The following is an 18,520-nucleotide window of genomic DNA, read 5'->3' on the forward strand; positions in this document are numbered from 1 at the left end:
ATAATGTCCCCACATCTGAGCCGAAGCAGGAGAAATCTGCAAGATAGAAAATCCAGGACAAATTAGGTCATGCTTTGGGAACTGGGGCAACACAAAATATTTTGCTTTTCTGGAAGCTTACATGTAATCAGAGATTTGAAAATCTAGCTTCCACTGCAAGTTCAAAATCTTTAAATTTCCATCAAGGCCTTAAATTAACACTAAAGATACTTCAACATTAGATGTAGAAAAAGAAATCAAACCTGAGAAAAGTTTATTTTAGATCTTAGCCTTTTCACAAAGCCATAGAGCCCAACTACATAGGAAACCAAGAATTTCTTGATTATTTTCTTTTTTGCTTATCTCATTTGGCTTCTAGCTGCTTCTTAGGAGTTTGTTCAGTGCTGAACTGGTCAATGAGAACCAAAGAAAATGCTGCTGCAGATGTTTTTTGACTGAATTTTTGTTCCCAGTAAGCCAAACAGGCTTGTTTTTCTGCCACTGGATCCAGCATCCCTAAAGGTGTCCAGATCATGTAAGAGAAGAGTGGCTCATAGTGGGCCAGCAGGTTGGCCACCTTAACTGGCATAGCTATTGCTGCATCCCACGTCTCCATTAGAGCTACAAAAATGTGTTAAACCAGCCAATTAACCTCGGCCTCTCCCCTCAAGGCCCTTCACCATTTTCATTGCTCCCCCCTTGGACACTTTATGATGGCTTTATATCTTATATTGCGGTGCCCAGCAATTAGGACATAGCAATTGTGGCTTCAGGAGCTCAGCATCATGGCAGAAGCCACCAGGAAGCCACCATCACCTGTCTTCTCTCATGCTGGCCCAAGACTTCCTCTACACCTCACTAACCTTGCAGCAGCAGGAGCTGTGGCAAGGGAAAATTAGAATTTCTGAGGTGGTAAGTGGGACTTTTTTAGAGGATGGGTGGAAAAAGTGAGAACCCACATAATGCTCAGGGAGGACACCTAGGGAGGGATGGAGGGACCTTCCCTGAATTCACATGGGGATGGTGCTTTTCAATCTCCAAATTCCTCTCACCTCTCTCCTCCAATTTCTGTTGTGGCAAACTGTGGGGTGAGAAGCAGCAAGCAGTGACCCCCGCCCACCTTCACAGGGGTGATGGGAATCACAGGAAAAGGAGCAGCTGGGTGGTGTAAGAGCAGAGGTTGCCTTTAGGCTGATTGCCCATCTCTGTTCTTTAGAATGACACCTCAAGCACAGAGCAAGGCAGGTGCCACAAAGCTATTCCCAGCACAGTGTTAGCATGTGCTTCCCCACCAGAGAAAGAAGGAATACCTTGACTGGGGCTGAAAACATACATTAAAGGAAATATTCAACTGGTGGAACAGATACTCAGAATGCCTGGGGAGAACATACTCTTGTGATACATTATGTACCAATACCTAAATTGCTATTACAACTAGGGGACATCCTAAATACTGCAGAAAATAATTTAAAAATATTTATGGATGAAAATGTATATTCTTTTCTGAGATGAAAATAAAGAAGTGAAAAGGTTTCTGATCTGTAAGGGCACTGTTCCTTAAAAATATACATTATATATAAATTTAAAAAAAAATGGGTTTCTTCTTTACTCATTTGGCTTTCTTCCATAAAAAAAGAAAAAAAAAAGGGCCTTCTTCTTTCACTTTGTAAAGCAATTTGAGTAGAGATCACCAGATCCATCCTACAACTGTGGCAGCATTAAGTGCCAAAACAGAGGAGATGCCTAAGACCAAAAGCTGCACACTGCCCTGTCAGTCCTCTGCCTGCTCATTCCCCTGCCAGCCCAGGCTTCTGGCAGGAATCCTGTAGCTGCCTGATGGCTTGGGCTCTCTTTGTGAAACTCCCCCATAAACTGAGCAGCAGCCCTTTGTTTTACAGCACAAGTGCCTGCATTGCCTGCTGTTCTCAGCAAAGAGCCAGCTCCTCAGCCCTGCTCTCTGTTACCCTGAAATTGTTGCTTTCTGCAGAAGGAGGTGATGCTCCAGCTCAAGCTGCATGCAGAAGCCTCAGGCACTGCCTGAGTGCCTTGACATTGCAACCACTTGAGGTGTTAAAATCTGCTGCTTTTGGTGTGCACCTTCTCCAACTCATTAATTTAGGAAGACACATCACACTTTTCAGTGCAGGAGTGACAGACAACCGCTAACTGATCTGTTTGTTTCCCTGACCTACATTTTCCTGAAGAAACACTGCTTACATCAGAGATACTGCTTTGGTTCATGTGTCTCTTCCTGCTCACTAGCAATGGCATCACAATTATTCAAAAACTTCTTACTAAAAACTTTTCACTTCCTCTTGTACACAGTTCAGGGAAACCAAAAAGCACACTGGTGCTTTCAACTTTGTATTGTGTAGGATTTTTATGATGTGCTATATGCCTGAAACAGTGATAACAATAATCCAGTTAGCCTATATTGCCAAACTGAAGAGTTTTTTGGGGTCCTAAAAGCTTTTGTTGGCAATAAACAGTCTCCACTTGGATCCTGTTGTTGTTATTGTGCTGCAAACAGTTTCAATGAAAGGCATAAATGAAGATCTGCAGATACATTGCTGAGACACGCATTGGAAATGAAGATATGCTGAGAACTTCCTGAAAAAAGAATTGCAGAACTGAAAATGCATGTAATCTGGAAGAGATGCCCATTTCATGATTTTTTGGGAACCTGAAAAGACTGCTATTTTAGACAGAAAACTGCTCTCTGCCAGAACAATTCCAACTTCTTTGGAAGACAATTACCATCACAAAATAGCTCAGTATGAATAGCTCAGTATGATCTTTCTTGGCATCAGCACACTCCAGCATATGAATGTCTCTGAATTAGAAATGCAAGGTGTACATTAATGCAGGGGCCCTGCACCCTGTTGGGCTACATTTCCTGGGCTTAAAAAAATTCTTCCAAAGCTTCTTTCCCTTTTGCATTCCTAAAGGAAATTACTCAAAAAAAATACAATAAACATTCAGTCAGGGAGCAAAGAAATATCTGGACTCAGAGCAAAATACATTGTTGCCTGGGTCAAAGGTAAGTGCAGATGAGTTGACAGACCCTGCAGTTAAAAACTGAATGGCAGAAGAATCCACAGATTATCTTCAATCTGTCTACGTAAATTTAGTTTCCTCTCTGCCATCAGTGTTTGTGCTGTTGATCATTGAGTGTTAACACATTGCACATACATTTCCTAATGGTGTTTGTGCTTTATCAGCCATTTCCGGGCACGGCCAGTCACGTTACATACCCCCAAATCTCTGAAGGGTAAGACAAAGCACAGCCCAGCAGAAAATCAGCCTGGTGTTCTGCACCTCTCCTCCCTCCAGGCACTGGCCTTGCTGCCCAAGGTTTGCTCCCAGGTCCATGTCTGCTGCCAGGGACCCTCAGCCACAAGTGCAGCTCCATAGGGCTGTGACTGTGCCCTAAGAGAGCCTGAGCTGAACCACAGCCAGAGCACTGTGGCTGTCCAAGCCAGCAGGTTTGCAGGTGAGGCTGCCACTCCTCTGGAAACCTGCAGCTAAAAGGACACCTGTCACAGCAACACCTGCCACAGCAATACCTGCCACAGAAACACCTGCCACAGCAACACCTGCCACAGCAACACCTGCCACAGCAACATGGGCCACAGCAACACCCGCCACAGAAACATGGGTCACAGCAACATCTGTCACAGCAACACCTGTCACAGCAACAAGGGTCACAGAAACACCTGTCACAGCAACACGTGTCTCAGCAACACCTGTCACAGCAAGCACCCCAGACAGCTCCTGCCCAGCCGCCCGGGCACTCCTATAAAACCTTCCTGACCCATGCTGCTTACTTCCTCTCTTCTTTCCCTTCCCCACTGCCCTTCCAACACAAGAGCCATAAGCAAGCAGGCTTTTGCCTGAGTCACCTCAAAGTGCATGCCCTGCCCTGAATGGGAGAATTCTGAGTGCACAGCTTTGCAAGCAAAGGCAATGAGGATGTCAGGAGTGAGGCTATAGCCCCGTAAGGATGTCAGGAATACTGGAATCATTCCAGGAGCTGCCATTTACTTGCACCTTAGTAGTGCTGGGAACATAATTTGACCCTCGCTTTTTTTTGTGTGATGGTCTCAGGAGTAATTACACAAATAAAATTACAAGAGTGATGTATTTATCATAGGAAGTAGAATCCAGGTTTCTGATTTAAACTGCAATACAGAGCCCTTTGGAAATATGCACGACCTGACCTCTGCCTCTCACACACCCCATTCCCTTTTTGCAAGAAATAACTGAATTTTTTGTATCTTGCTGAAACGATTTTTTAGCAAATGTGTGTCTGGAAAAATCAAGAGCTTTTCTGAGTGTAATAGCCATACAATAAATAATTAATGAGCAGTAAGATCATCTGGGGTTTTTTTTATATTTTCCTCTTTTTCTTAAAAAGAATGGGTAAAAACAGACTTCTCTTGAGACACCTTTAAGCAATGGTACATGATAATTTAAGAAATTGGGTGGAGTACTTCCTTCCTGTAATCTGTTTGTAATGGGTGAGAAGTTAGAGACAAATAGGATGTCTTATGCAACGTCTGAAAAACAACCTTTTAACAGTTAAAAAAAAAAAAAGGCTTTCCAATCTCCCTGTTGGACCTAATCCTGAGTCTTCTTAAAGACCCAGACAACCTGGTTCTTGGTAAATGGAATTGCTGGCGCTGTCCAGCTGGTAACTCTTTCACCTGTTATTTTCTCTTCTTGCTCAGTAGGCAGGCTTGCTTCTTGACCACCTTTTCTTGGGGGTAAAATTAGATTTGACTTCAAGGTATTTCTGGAGGCAGACAAGGCTTTACAGCCTCTGCTTACCCAAACAAGGGTGAATACCTTTTCCCAGCATCTGTGGGATGCAAGATGGGGACAAAGGGGAAAAAAACACAACCAAAACCTGCAGGGATCTCACCATCCTGTATGCAACAGCCACAGCCTCCTTTTTCAACACTCTCCACTTGAGAGCAGATGGCTGCTCTGAACGATCTACTGGCCATATTTCAGTTTGTAACACATACATCTGGGCAACAAATCAAAAAACACCTTCACTTTTCAAATAGTTTAAAAAAAAAAACCCAAAAACCAAAAAAATCCACCAAACCCTGAAATATTTTAGTTGATAAAACAAAAAGCAAAAAAAAAAACCTCTAATCATTATAAGTTTTTTTTTTTTTCAACTACATATGATACTTTGCTTCCCTAGGTATTGACTTTTGCAGGAGCTGACCATTTTCCTGCTGGTTTTGTCCAGTGGTTACAAGGATCTAGGAGGATGGTCAGCCTGAGGAAAGGCTTTCCCATTTGCGTGTCCTTCATTTTGGGTTGGACCAGGTGATCTTTAAAGGTCCCTTCCAACCCAAACCTTGTATTATATCCATGACCTTGGTTAATCAGGGAACAGGCAGATAGGAAACATTGGTTTCCTGCCCACTAGCCACTAAAGTATCTGGTCTGGCTGCTGAGGCCTGACAGGAAACAAGTCTGGTGGGTAAGGGACCAAACAGCCTTGACAGCTGGGGGAGCAAAGTGCATCCCATTGTAAGAGATCAGGTTTGTGGCCACTTGAAGAACCTGGTTGTGCACAAGACTATGGGACCTGATGAGATGCATCCCAGAGTCCCGAGGGAATTGGCCATTGTAGTTGTCAAGCCACTCCATGATATACCAAAAGTCATGACAATCAGGTGAATTTCCTGGTGACTGGAAAATGGGAAAACATTTTACCCATCTCTAAAAAATATAGAAAGGACTGTGGGAACTACAGGCCTGTGAGCCTTGCCTCTGTGCCTGGGAAGATCATGGAACAGATCCTCCCAGGATCTATGCTAAGACACATGGCATGGAAGATGGGGATGTGACTCAGGACAGTCTGCACAGCTTCACCAAAGGCAAGTTCTGCCTGAAGAACCAGGTGGCCTTCGTCAGGGGAGTGACTACAGCAGTGGACAAGGGGAGAGATGCTGTCTGTCTGGACTTCTGTAAGGCCTTTGACATGGTCCCTTCCTACATCCTTTCTCTCTGAGCTGGAGAGAGAGGGACTCAAGAGGTGAATTGTCCAGAGGAATAGGAATTGGTTGGATGAATTTGCCCAAAGCTGTGTCCCTAGTAACAGCTTTGACCAAAGCCCTGCCCATACTGATTTCAGCTGGTCAGTCCCTAGGGTTTCAAGGCATGATCCCTGAATCTGAGACCCAAGAATACGTCTGCTTTGGTTGGCGTGGTTTTACCAGCATCTCCTGAGAACTATGGGGCAGAGACCCAAGACAGAGTTCAGCTCTGGAGTAGCACTCAATTCCTTCTACCATAAGAGTCTAGAGACACCCCTGCTTTCTGCAGGACCACAGAAATTTGTCCCTTAAGCTGACCCCAACTTTGGGAGGGCTTCAAAGCAGTGGGGGATGTGGTCATGTCTGCCTGCTCTTAGGGCTCAGCTCAAACAGGTGCCTGGAAAATGGTGACTATGACTACATTTTCTCCCAACCCAAGTTAGCTTGGGTAAATTTCTCTGCTTGTCTCTGTCTGAGGGAAAGTTCCCTCTGTAAAATGCAATAACCTGATAGACTAAGGTCATGGATCCTGCCTCCTTCCAACACTTCTCTCACAGAATTAACACCTGAGGTTCTCAGTATTGAGTCTGGGCCTTAGGCTGAAATCAAGATGCTTTTTTTTTAAAATGACAAATGACAAACAGAATTGGACTTTACACAACTGGAGGAAAAATACTTCCAATAACTAAACACTAGGTAAGAAGTTCTGATCCCTGCACTTTTTTTCCCTCCTCCTTTACAATGACTGGAAAATTAAGGGAGACTCACTTATGTAGGGATAACACTCTGAAATAAAAATAAGAGCAAGGGGAAGTCACTTTTAAAGGCTGACTGACTATCAGGATTATCAAACTGAAATCTGCCTTGTATGGGTTAGTCAGACCAGCAGTCTGTCAGCAAATGTGCAATTTTCTGAACTATTTCAAAGGCAGTTAAAGGTTTTTTCAAAACTGAGTCAATTCAAGCTAAGGCTCTAGCTGCTTCATGCTGTGCAGGTGGATTTATTCACACTGAGCTTTTGAACCATCACAATGGAGGCAGTGATCAAAATAGCAATCACAGAGTGATTAGAACCTTAAAAACACCACCATGGTGAGGATCAGAGATAAAAATCTCATTAATTTCTACTAGATCAAGAAACGTGTACTTTATTTTGTGCTGATTAAATTTTTAATTTCAGTCCAGAGGCAGTTTTTCATTTGGGATTTTTTTTCTAAAAATGCTTTTAGGTGGTCTATGGACAGCTAGATTCACAAGAGTGCTGTGAGCTACAGACCTGGAAACAGAGCTCTGGTGTTTCACAAAGTGGGGTTTCATTTCAGCTGCAGGAAACTGAGACGCCTCTTGGTTCTCATTACAAGCATCCCCTCCCTCCCAGGAGCAGTCACCAGATCACAGACTTATTTTGCACTGAGAGTACTTCAATATTTTGTACAACATTGAACAGGAGAGACAAATGCTGCATCTGAACTTGCACTCTGATGCATGCCACAATGCATCTGATGAGCCTGGTTAGTCCTGATTTGGTGGCTGTGCCCTCTACTTCATCCCACCTAAGAGCTTTTACCCCTTTTCTCTGCTCCCTTGCTTCTCCACCCCCGCCTTACACATCACAGAGTATTAACTCTCCTCTGCCATCTGTCATCACTCTCCCTCTATTCCTTCACAGACTTTTTCTCACCCCTTGCTTGCAGTAAGGTCTCATTCACCTGAACATTTGCTGCAAGAAAAACATGTCAGGAGTCTGCTTTGGAGAATCCCTCCAGTTTTGCATAAAACCCAAGAGGAAAGTGTGAGTGTGTTTGGAGGGGGAGGAGGTGTGGAGACTCTGGAAGTCTTGAGACAGTTTGGTTCAGAGGTGTGACCAGGACACTCTCCTCAGTGCAAAAAGTAGGAAGTTTCCCTGGCTATGGTAGAACAGATCTAGTTGGAGAGATTCTGGCCCCAAAAAGCTCTGCAGTCCAGTGACTAAAATGCTCCCCCAGAGGATGGAAGGCCCATCTCAAACAAAGCAAAGACACTTATCATGTACTACTACCATTGCCACTCAGTTAGGCAGCAGTTCTCATTTCCTATGACAGAAATTTCCTGTGCTGAAATGAAAAGATATCAGTTTGAAAACACTGACGTGAATTCTTTCACTTTGAGTTTTTTTCCCATTCATTTGCTCTTGGTCAACATTACACAAACGTGCAGTTTAGGGGTTGAGTAACTGACAGATAAAATGTTTTGACCCTTGAAGGCTGTGACATTGGGCAAGGAGCTAGGTCACATCTCATGTGCAAGGAAGAACTGTTAGGTACATTTTCTTTCTCACCATACCACCTCTCCATGGGCCTAGAACATCTGCAGTGAATCTAACTAGAAGTAATTGGCTGAGATATCTGCTTATTCCTTAAGAACTGATAGGAATGTCTCCTTTCTGGAAAGCTCCACAGGTGATTTCGTGTTAGCACTAAAATAAACAAATAGTCATAACTGAGGACTGGAATTTTTTCAGATGTATAATGGCATCATAGCACAGAGGTCAACAGCATTGGGCAAAAAGGAGTTTTGCCACCTGGACAATGAGCACCAAAGTCATCTATTCTGCCTGCCATGTATTCTGTCTTTCCTATCACTCTTGGCATCACAACTCAGTTGTGAGTTCTGAGAGTGGGTGGATGTTACACAGATTGGAGACAATCAAATTGGTTCTGAGTCAGGGGTCTCCTCATTCTTTTCACTGGTTGCCTGCCTGCCATTCATGCCTCAAAAAAGCTCATCTTGCTATGGGACAATTCATGCCATGGTCATCTCACCTGCCTAGAATGGACCAAGCACCTGAGCCCTGGAGATCTGCTCAAGACCTCCTGGTGCTGGATGACAGAGAAGCAGAAATTCTCAGAAAACTCTTCTCCTTTCCTTCACGTTTGCTATGATACAGGATAGATTCCCCAGACCCTTTTTCTTCCTTCTCTGCTCTGCTTGTCTTCCTTCCACAAATCAGAGACTCCTTCTCACAGTCTCCCTTGCTCCTGCCACTTCCATACAGCTTTACCCTTCTACCATCTTCTCACTCCCAAATCACAGGACTTCTTTTTGGAGGTTGCCTACTGTCACACTCCCGTATCACTGCACTTACAGACCTCCCACCACCACCTGTGCAAGCTGCAGATCTCTTTGTGTCCCAGTGCATCTAAAGCTGAGCTCCAACCAGAGCTGCACAGCTCAGCTCAAGCTGAGATGAGGAACCCCTTGGGAAGGTGGAATGACAGCTTGCATCTCTCTTGTTTTCATGTCACAGCTAACATTGTGCCATGTCCTCCCACTGTTAGACCTTCCTCTGCTTATGGAATGACAGGCTAGATCCATCGGAGAGACCCCAAAGCAGGTTCTGTATTTAGCTTGCAATTCTGCATCCCTCCAGACCCTCCTCAGCTGCAGAAGAGAATCCAAGGTTTGCTTTTCTGGGAATAGCATTGCTGTTAATGAATGATAACATTCAGCCTTAGTGCAGCTCCCCAAAACCGTTTATTTTTCTCTTTTTATTGTGCAAAAGGGTTGGTATGGCCTGAGGCTGGGTAGCCCTCAGAGCCCTGTGCAAATCAGATCCTCATCTGCATCTGCTTCCTCTGGGCTCCAGGAACCAGAGGCACATTCAGGTCAACCTCAAGGCTGTTGCAGATTGACTGTAGAGGAAGACCTCTGCACTGGAAAGATACTGAGAAGCTTTCTAACATCACTAAAAAAAAAAAAAAAGTCTAAAATGCCACCAGACTAGTCTAAAATGTCTTAAACAAAAGTCACGTCCCTGTCTCCCAGGAGAACACAGCTGAATTGCAGGTTTTTTTACCAATAAAGACAGGAACCCAAATACTCGTGGACTGCTTGAAACAGCTCCAAGGAAGACTCTCAAAGTGAACTTCAGAGCCTGCTGAGCTCAGTGAGAAGCTAAATGTGGACTCTACCCAAAGGAAACTCACCCATAAAAATTCACACTGTTTCTCATAATCATACTGAAAGACATGACCAGTCTTTAGAGGGATGCTTTCTTAGCACTTAATTGCTTTCTGAGGAAATTTTAGCATGGCCAAATAACATCATCAAATTAATTACCTTGTAGAAGTAGTATAGTTAATTATTAAAGAATTTTCTTGTCATTATACTATGTTATGATATATCGCAGCATATTGTATGTAGCATTAATTAATAATATATTCATTATAACACTCCAGGACTGTAGAATTTATGGTTTCTTGCCAAAAGTACATGCTGGGTCTTTTCATTCTGAATTTCCCCAGTTTTCGAGAGGAAAGCTTCTTTAAAAATGGTAGTGAATTAAAAGTTGCAAAATATTACTTATTTGTAGCCTTAAGGATCAAAAAGTTGAAAATAAAAAGCTCTATTTCTAGCCTGCTATACTTGAACTAAAAGAAGATGTTAAAAAAAAAAAACAACCAAAGAAGCAAATAAAATCTCATTTTTTGGAAGAGTTTTAGAGGGTTTGATTTAATGTATTTTGTACTCTTTGAGGCTGTGAGACTGAACGTCCTTCCTGTTTACCTGTGGGCTCATGGTGAGAATACTGACAGTTGGTTTCAATTTTTTATATGTGGAAGTGAGAGGAGTTAAAGCAAGAACTTGAGTCTCTGTCCTGCAACCATCTTCAAATTAAAATGTCCTGGTGTTTCTGCATATGAAGCTACAGCATCAATAGCCATAGCTTGAAGAGTCACACAAATGTTTTGCCCTCCATTACAAGACAGCACTAAGCACCTGTTCAGATCTAGGACCTCGAGTATCCTCATTCTTTTTGTGGTATACTGTAAAAAGATAAATTTCAAGTGCAGACCAGCCTCATCAGTGTCTTGTGGGAGCATGCTTTTGAGTCTTTGTTACTGGAAATAATCATTAGGAATGCAAAGGTAAAATTTAACTTGCAGAGAATAAGGTTTTTTTGTAATTTTTGTAAAATCTTAATTGCAAAAAAGAAATCATGTGAGCATATATATATATATATATACATAAAACAGAAGAGACTCTTATTTGGATGTTAAAATTCCCAGATAAAGAGTCTTGCAAAGGTCTTTTTCTCTCCACTGCCTATATTCAAGAGTGCCTTGAATGACAAACTCTGGTGTAGACATCTATAGTGCCAATGCCCAGAGCTAGCCAAGACAACCCCATCCCTGTCTCAGAAAACCCCAACACGGGGTCTCTCCACAGGCTCAGAAGCCCAGGTGCCACCTTGGGTTCTGTATGGAGGTGTCCACTCCCCAGAAGCAGCTTGTGCTCTTGTGGGCAGCTGGCCTTAAATAGCTTTCAGGCTAGTGGGTGTTTATAAGTTCAGTCTCAGCAATGCCTTTTAGTCAAACATATACATTCAGGCAAGGAAAACAGGTTTTTGGGCACAGAGGGGTTTTACGTGCAGAGGACTAACTCCTGATACTCCGGGATGCCTGACTTTCAGCTGGACACCCTCTGTGTATAAAAGTGTCATACACCATATGTATATGAAATGCTTGTCCAGGCGGTAATGGATGCCACTCCTTCAAAAAACCTCACTTTTTACCTTGCTCTCTTGGGCACCACAGCACTGGATTCATGATGAGAATGTTGCTCCACTGCTCTAAACCTCTTCTGTAAATGAGAGTTGTGAGGTCAAGCCATTAGTCTAGGTCATTTTGATAGTGGGGCCCTGGAAAATGCTAAAATAAAACTCTGAAATGTTAAGCCTTGTGTTTCACCTGCGTAAGTAGTATAATTATTAGATGTGATGATTGTTTAGTAATTAAAATAATTATTGTATAATCATAAGAAGAACAATGAGAAACTGTATGTTCCTAGTCTAAGGTGGCCATGCTTGGCTGAAATCTATGTATACTATAGAACAATGTAAGTTTAATAATTAACATGAAAGTTATATAATGATAGAATATAAAAGCATATCCATCCCGACCCTATGTCGGAGTCAGATTTGGGTTTGTACCCCTGACACCCAGAGCTCTTCAATAAAAGCACCTGCATATAATCATTTCTCGTGATTATGTGTTCCTGAACCCTAACAATTTCTGCATTTCATTACATAAGTGTCACTCAACAGCAAAATGTACTTGGTCACAGTTATGCAGAAGTTTTTCTCTTTCATAGAGGTGATCAGAGTCTTCTCCTCTGGCCACCTGCATATTCTCATTGTGAAACAGAAATTGTGTGTAGGGCAGAGCATTCATTACCAAACTGCAGTGGAACTGTACTTGAAAGACTTCGAAGGAAGGAAGGAGTTAATAGTTGCAAAATAGTCATTTCCTGAGTCCTCTGGTTGGATGAGTAAAAACTTTCAACTATTTCTATTTCTTCTGTGTCATTTAAGAGGCTTTCAAGGTGCACTGTACTTCTCAGACCAGGTAAGGAGAACAGCTTTTCACTTCTTCATTGTTTATTCATAATAGTTTCTTAGAGGAGCCAGATTCAGTCAAGACTGATTTTTCTGCCTCCTATTATTTACATCTGAAGTGAGAACGAAGTTCATTGCAATCCAAGAAGTGCATGTGTATCTTTGTGCCAGATGACTGTGAGCTGCAGAAATGAATGAAGGACTGTATGGCTTAATAATAGAGCAAAGATAATTAAGAAATTATGTTGTACATATTTAGAAGTCAGAATAATTACAGCAAATACTGCAGAAAAAGAGAAAGAAAACGCATCACCAGTTTTAAGGAGTTCACTCTGCAGGAACGACTAAGAAAATAAGGAGTTCTCAGGTACAGTTTGCTTTAGTAAGGAGAGTAGTAAAAATCATAGTGTGTCTTCAACTCTGATTTTAAAAAGAGGAAGAATGAACTTCTACATATTGGAGACAGAAAAAAAAAATCAAACCCAGATAATTTTGGACCAGTTTAGTTTTAGTTGTAAATCTGGACCTGATATCTATCTTTAGGTATTGCAGTCATGTACTATACTCATCCTGAGACTGCTCCAGCGGTTTGCAACAGCCCAATATACAAACAGAAGTGACGGTGGAACAATATCATAAAATGATACAATTTCATCAGGGTCTCTTGATGCATAAAAGCTGAACTCAGACAGACAGGCACCAGAAGAAAGTCCCATAACACAGTGCACTTGAGTATATGACATTTGTTCCTTCTTAATAGATAAGGAGAGGGATTATTTTTGTGAAAAACTTTTTGTTTTGTTTAATAGTTCAGAAACAAGCATAAAATAGCCATCTGTGGGGAAGTTATTGTAATAATGTGCTGTCATTGTGTCACCATACAGAAAGGGAAATTGTACGTGCCATGCTGATCCCTGAGTGAAATCATACACTGGTTTGGCATTTGTGGGTTTTTTTAAGACTCAGGGTTTTTGGTTGGTTTTTTTTTTTTTTTTTTTTTTTTTTTTTTTTTGCATTTGTGGGTTTTTAAGTCTTTGCTTGTTATCAGTTTCAATGTTTGGATATTGACTCCTTGAATGTTTGGTTTAAACGCTTCCTGGATTTTATACATTGTAGTCAGGAGAATCTAGTTAGGACTTTTAACAGCATTGGTTTGAATCAGACACAAAATTTCCATCCATGTTGGGACTTAATTCCTAAATCATTTACACTTTACTTGTGAAATTGCTGTTAGAGTAGCAATTGAACCTCTGCAATGAATTTTACCATCAACAGACTCAATGATCCACATGAAGTTTTGTCACTGCATCTACAGATGGGGACTTAATATGAATCTCAGCTGGTGCCAGACTTGTACCCCGGTTTTTGCAGCTGCCCCGTGCAGGCAATCTGCTCAAGAACCCCAGTCCTCCCTTGCAAACAGCTGTGTCAGATTAGAAACCAGAGAGCATGTCACCGTTCTGCTAGGGAAGAGGCTATGGCAGGGGTAGAAGCACTTGCATCAGCCTTAGTCTTAGTTTGAACATCAGTGCTAAGCAATTTGCCGTTCCTTTTGGGTCTGTATGGCCTTAGTTGGTAAATTCTTGCAGCTTGTGCCATAGTTTGCTGAATGAAAGGGGCTGAGGAGTGCCTACAGTTCTGCAGTCACATTTCCCAGTTACTGAATAGGCATGGCTCAAGGGAAAGTGCTCAGCAGCTTTGTGTGGGAAGAGCAAACAGAATCCAGGCACCCCCTGTCACCAACAAGCATCTTCCTCACTGCTTGTGTATTCACCTTCTGTCTTGCAGCGTGGGTTTGGGTTCAACTCAGATGCATCTGGCCATGCAGATAATTAGGCTTTCACTGATGACTGTTAGCACAGAAAAGGCAGCTCAGGTGATATAAAATGTTTGCTCTCAGTGCCCTCTTTCAGCATCAGTATCTTTGTTTGATGTGGGAAAAGGGTGCACTCCTCTGTCTGGAGGGTGCAGTATGTTATGTGCGGTGGTTACGTGTAACAGCAATGAAAACAAACAAGTAGCACAAAGGTGATTCATTGTATGGCAACTTTGGTCTGCCACAGTAACTGCTGCGTTCTGGTCAAGCGGCAAGAAGGGACAAACCCAGACACAAGTCAGCCACAAGTTACTTTGTGGTAAACTCCCCTGTCCTGCTCAAAAATGAAGGCACACCAAGACTGTGTCACCACGTGTCTAAAATACGTGCTGTGTTGAGCATTTGTATTGCCACTTACAAACTTCACACTCGCACAGTTTCCAGATAAAAAGTTGTTTTGAAACAGAAGTTCAGGGGGGTTTGCTGCTGACAACTAATGTTTGCAAAGCTTTCAGTTGGACAGAAGGGAGGTTTTCTTATCAGGCATATTTTTTGACACTGGTTCCATGCTCTTTACAGCACACAAAAGGAGCTTAAAAATGTAGCTCTCCTCTGAAAAGTGACATTACAGAAATGGCATTACAGTTGGGACCTTGACTACTGCCTCCAGAATTCCTGGATGAAATGAGCTCTATTTATAATTAAATGTCTGTGGGATTGTTGTTTCTGCTTGATTATCTTACTGCGAGCTCTCAAATGGGAAAGTCAAGCTGGTGTTCCTCTTGGGCTTACTATTTATACACAGGAAATCTGAGAGGGACTCAGCCTGAGAGTTAAGATTGTTACTTTAAATAGGTTTTTAATGGGTAATGGGTAATATAATCCAATTTTTGGCTAAATTTAGTTGCTAATCAATCAGAAATATCCCACAGGATCAATTTTCTACATCTTTGAATCAGGTAATGCCAGTATGATCAAGTCTCTTTTCATATATTTTTGATTGGAAGCCTTCTGTCCTTACCAAAATTTTCCATTGGTAATCTTATTTTTCAGTGTTGATGAATATTTAACTAAAGCTAAATATCAGAGAAAGAGAGAGAAAAGTCTGTGTATGCTTCATGCAACAGCTCAATAATTAAATACTAGGTTTTAGCTGTCATTGATATCCTAACAGAGAGATTCTCCCTTTTTGGCACACAGACTGATGAGGGTCCAAGAGTTGTTCAGGCTGGGGCTAAGGATCTGTAAGTTTGGTCATCAAGAGCTGCACATTTCTGTCCTATTTTCACACTACTGCATGAAAAATTCAGGCTCAGCAGCTGGTGAATTGAAAATCCTTGCTGGCCCAGCTGCTGACTAAATCTTGAAATAAGAACAGAAATTACACCTTGCTATGGTCATGAAGAAGCAGCTAGGGCTACTTACTGTGAGATACCCTGCACCTGATTCACATCTGCACAAATGAGAAGGGAAAACAGCAAACCAACAAGAAGTATGTGCTCTTTTATCTTCTCTTCATCTGCATATGTCTATATTCTGAAGCATTAGTAGTCCTACACAGGTTTGTTTTACAGCTAGTGAACCATATTTTTAAGGCTGTGAAAGAAAATAGAAAATGTTATCAGTGCTTGTCACTGTTTGTAATTATCTTTAGATATGTCCTCTTCTTTTTTCTTTTTTTTTTTTTCCCTTTAAAGATTTCTTGTTTGTTCCTTTCTGCAGATCTTACTCATAGAGGAAATCTGATCTGCTGCAGCACGGAAACATCAGCGGTGAGATGGCGAGACAAATTCCTTAGGGAGCTGGCTGTAAGTCTGGTCAACATTTAAGATGAAAAGTTTTGCATTTTCTTTGGCAGGATGTTACATGCAGAGTTTAGCTGTATGAGGCAATTGCTGAGGCAATGGGGGAATATTCAGGAACACAAGCTTTGAGTAAGTGAGTAAGCACAAAGGCAGAAATAATCTTGTTAGGATTTTTTGTTTCTTCCCTGCCCCACCACCTTCCAAAAACATGATTGGTCTTTGAGACTCACTAAATCCTGCCCAATTGAAATCCTGTTCTTTAGAATCCTGGACACACTGAATAGACCCCACTTCAGGGATACAATGGTTCAGCAGTCGAAAGCTTTGAGAATAAGCCTTTTGTACTTTTGTTGCTTCACCTTGAGACAGTCAAGCAGTGCAGGGATCAAAGGGAAATCCCCCTGGAACACAGGCAGTGGTGAGAGATAGGGTAGGAAACTGTGGATGAGTCAGCAGTGAAATGGTGAGGATGAGACCTAAAAAAGGAAAACTGGTAGTACAAACTTGGGGTAGATGAGGACAGAGGGTGAGATCTGGAGAGCAGTTAACAGGAGGAAGAGAGACTTTGGGTTACATGCTGATGATGATGAAAGTGATTTGTAGAGGACAGCAAGGTGTGATTCTTTCAGGTCTTTCCCCCAACTACTCTGGAGAAACCCCTAAAATATCCAGGTCTCTGAAACATAGAAGTAAATTTTGGAGGCAGCACAGGTGTGTCTGCACCCTCTAGTGGGCTACAGAAAATTATTTTACCCAGCAGAAAATTGCATTACACAGAATATGCTTTTACCCAGCAGTAACTTTCCACTTCATTTGCTGGGACCAGTCATATCCTGATCTTTAGCATATTTGACTCACCTGTAATAACTGTTTTCAGCCTCTATAACGTGATGGCTGCATCCACAGTTCTTTTTCTGGGATGGTCTTTTTTCTGTCATAACTCCTGAGCTATACAAGAAGTTGATGGTGGCTCAGAGTTGTTTGAGGGAGCATTAGCTGGTGTGAGGCAAAACCATGCCAGAATTGTAACAGCCCAGCAGCTGAATTTCATGATCTGAGCACTGTTCTGACAGTGTTAAATTTACTAATATTGACATGCTTTACATGTAGCAAAATCTCCCTTGTGCAGGTGGTTTACTCCTAAGAGTCCTAAGGGTAAACATTACAGAATAATACTTCAGCACAAAAAAAATCAATTAACAACCTGTTTAGTGGGAGACCATTTCCTGTCTCATTGCTCAGCTCTCATCTACTTGCTGCTGGAGGACATATTCTGACTGAGATGTAGAACTACAGGAAAAAGCAAAGCAGCTTTGTGATTTTAGTGACTGAGTAATGTTCTGGGAAATATGATTCTGCCACTAATTCTACCTGGAAGTAGATGCTGATAAAAGCTTTTGTGATGGTCACAAAAAGGTCACCTTTTTAAGAAAAGGATACATGTGAAATGCCTGAAATGGAGCTAGAGTGGAGCTTCAGAGCTTCAGCTCTGAACAGGGAAAATTCTGATGCAGCCTCTGACTACTGGGGGATTATACTATAGTAGTTGCTTCTTATAACACAAGATAGCAGTATTAAAGATAGTTAGAGACAAAAATAGAGAAGATACCCATTAGCAATTATAAGAACAAATGGTTTTTGACAGGACTGAGAAAGATGGTCTGGTGCCAGCAAGGAGAATGCTTAAAGAATGTCAGTGAAACTCTTTCTTCTTTACATATACAAATACTTGCTTTACAAAAGGTCAAAGAGTAGGAAATAGTGTAAGTCCTCCTCTAGAGCACGCTCCTAGGAGATAGAGTGTGCACATTCAACTCTGTTCTTTGCAAAGTATTTTAAAGACTTATCTACCTCCTTCCTAGGTAGTATGCTAGAACCATGGGCTGGGCTGAATTGCACCCAGCCAGGAGAAGCTGGAACAGCAAGCAAAAGAGGTCAGAAGCCTGAAATACCATTCAGGTGGAAAGCTAAAGACCATATCTCTAGTCTTGTCTTCAAAGACATTTTCACACTAATCACTGGAGTACTCCAAAGGCCAAACTAAAGCCTAGAGGCTTTAGTTCCAGGCCCTGTGCACTTACCTGATGGCTGCCTTTGTGATTAGACTAGAGAATCTCTTGCCCTCCTTCATGGTGTTTTCATCCTTTCCTGAGCTCTTGTATTGATAATTTTTTAGTGTGCATCTCTGATGTGAAAGATGGGCAGTAACCAGAAGCTTTGTGGCTAAGGCAGTCTCCAGCTCAGATAATCTAACTCCCATGGTCAGACTGGAAGGCAGCTTAAGGCATCTATTTGCTGAAATTAACCACTGCCTTATTGTTCAGGAAGGGAAGGGAAGGGAAGTGTTTTTCTTCTATCAACCACCTTAAAAAATTGTAGCAAATTATATTTGGGCCCCAGAAAGAAAAGGCAACAGGGAATTTTAACAAAAGGAACTTTGGCAAAGAGGTTCAAGGTCTCCCTGTGGTTTCCCTGTGAGAGTATG

General features: G+C 42.0%; 1 protein-coding gene across 3 annotated transcripts in view; it reads left to right on the forward strand.

The window, feature by feature from the left end:
* Positions 1 to 12,332: 12,332 nt before the first annotated feature.
* The window catches only part of P2RY8 (P2Y receptor family member 8), a 33,174-nt gene continuing 26,986 nt past the window's right edge, over positions 12,333 to 18,520 (forward strand). For all 3 annotated transcript variants that reach the window (XR_009485431.1, XM_059839375.1, XM_059839374.1), the window contains exons 1-2: positions 12,333 to 12,424; positions 15,953 to 16,038. The gene's annotated coding sequence lies outside the window, so the exon portion shown is untranslated. The remainder of the gene's footprint in view (positions 12,425 to 15,952; positions 16,039 to 18,520) is intronic.

This window comes from Haemorhous mexicanus, chromosome 2 (genome assembly GCF_027477595.1).
Source record: "Haemorhous mexicanus isolate bHaeMex1 chromosome 2, bHaeMex1.pri, whole genome shotgun sequence".
NCBI lineage: Eukaryota > Metazoa > Chordata > Aves > Passeriformes > Fringillidae > Haemorhous > Haemorhous mexicanus.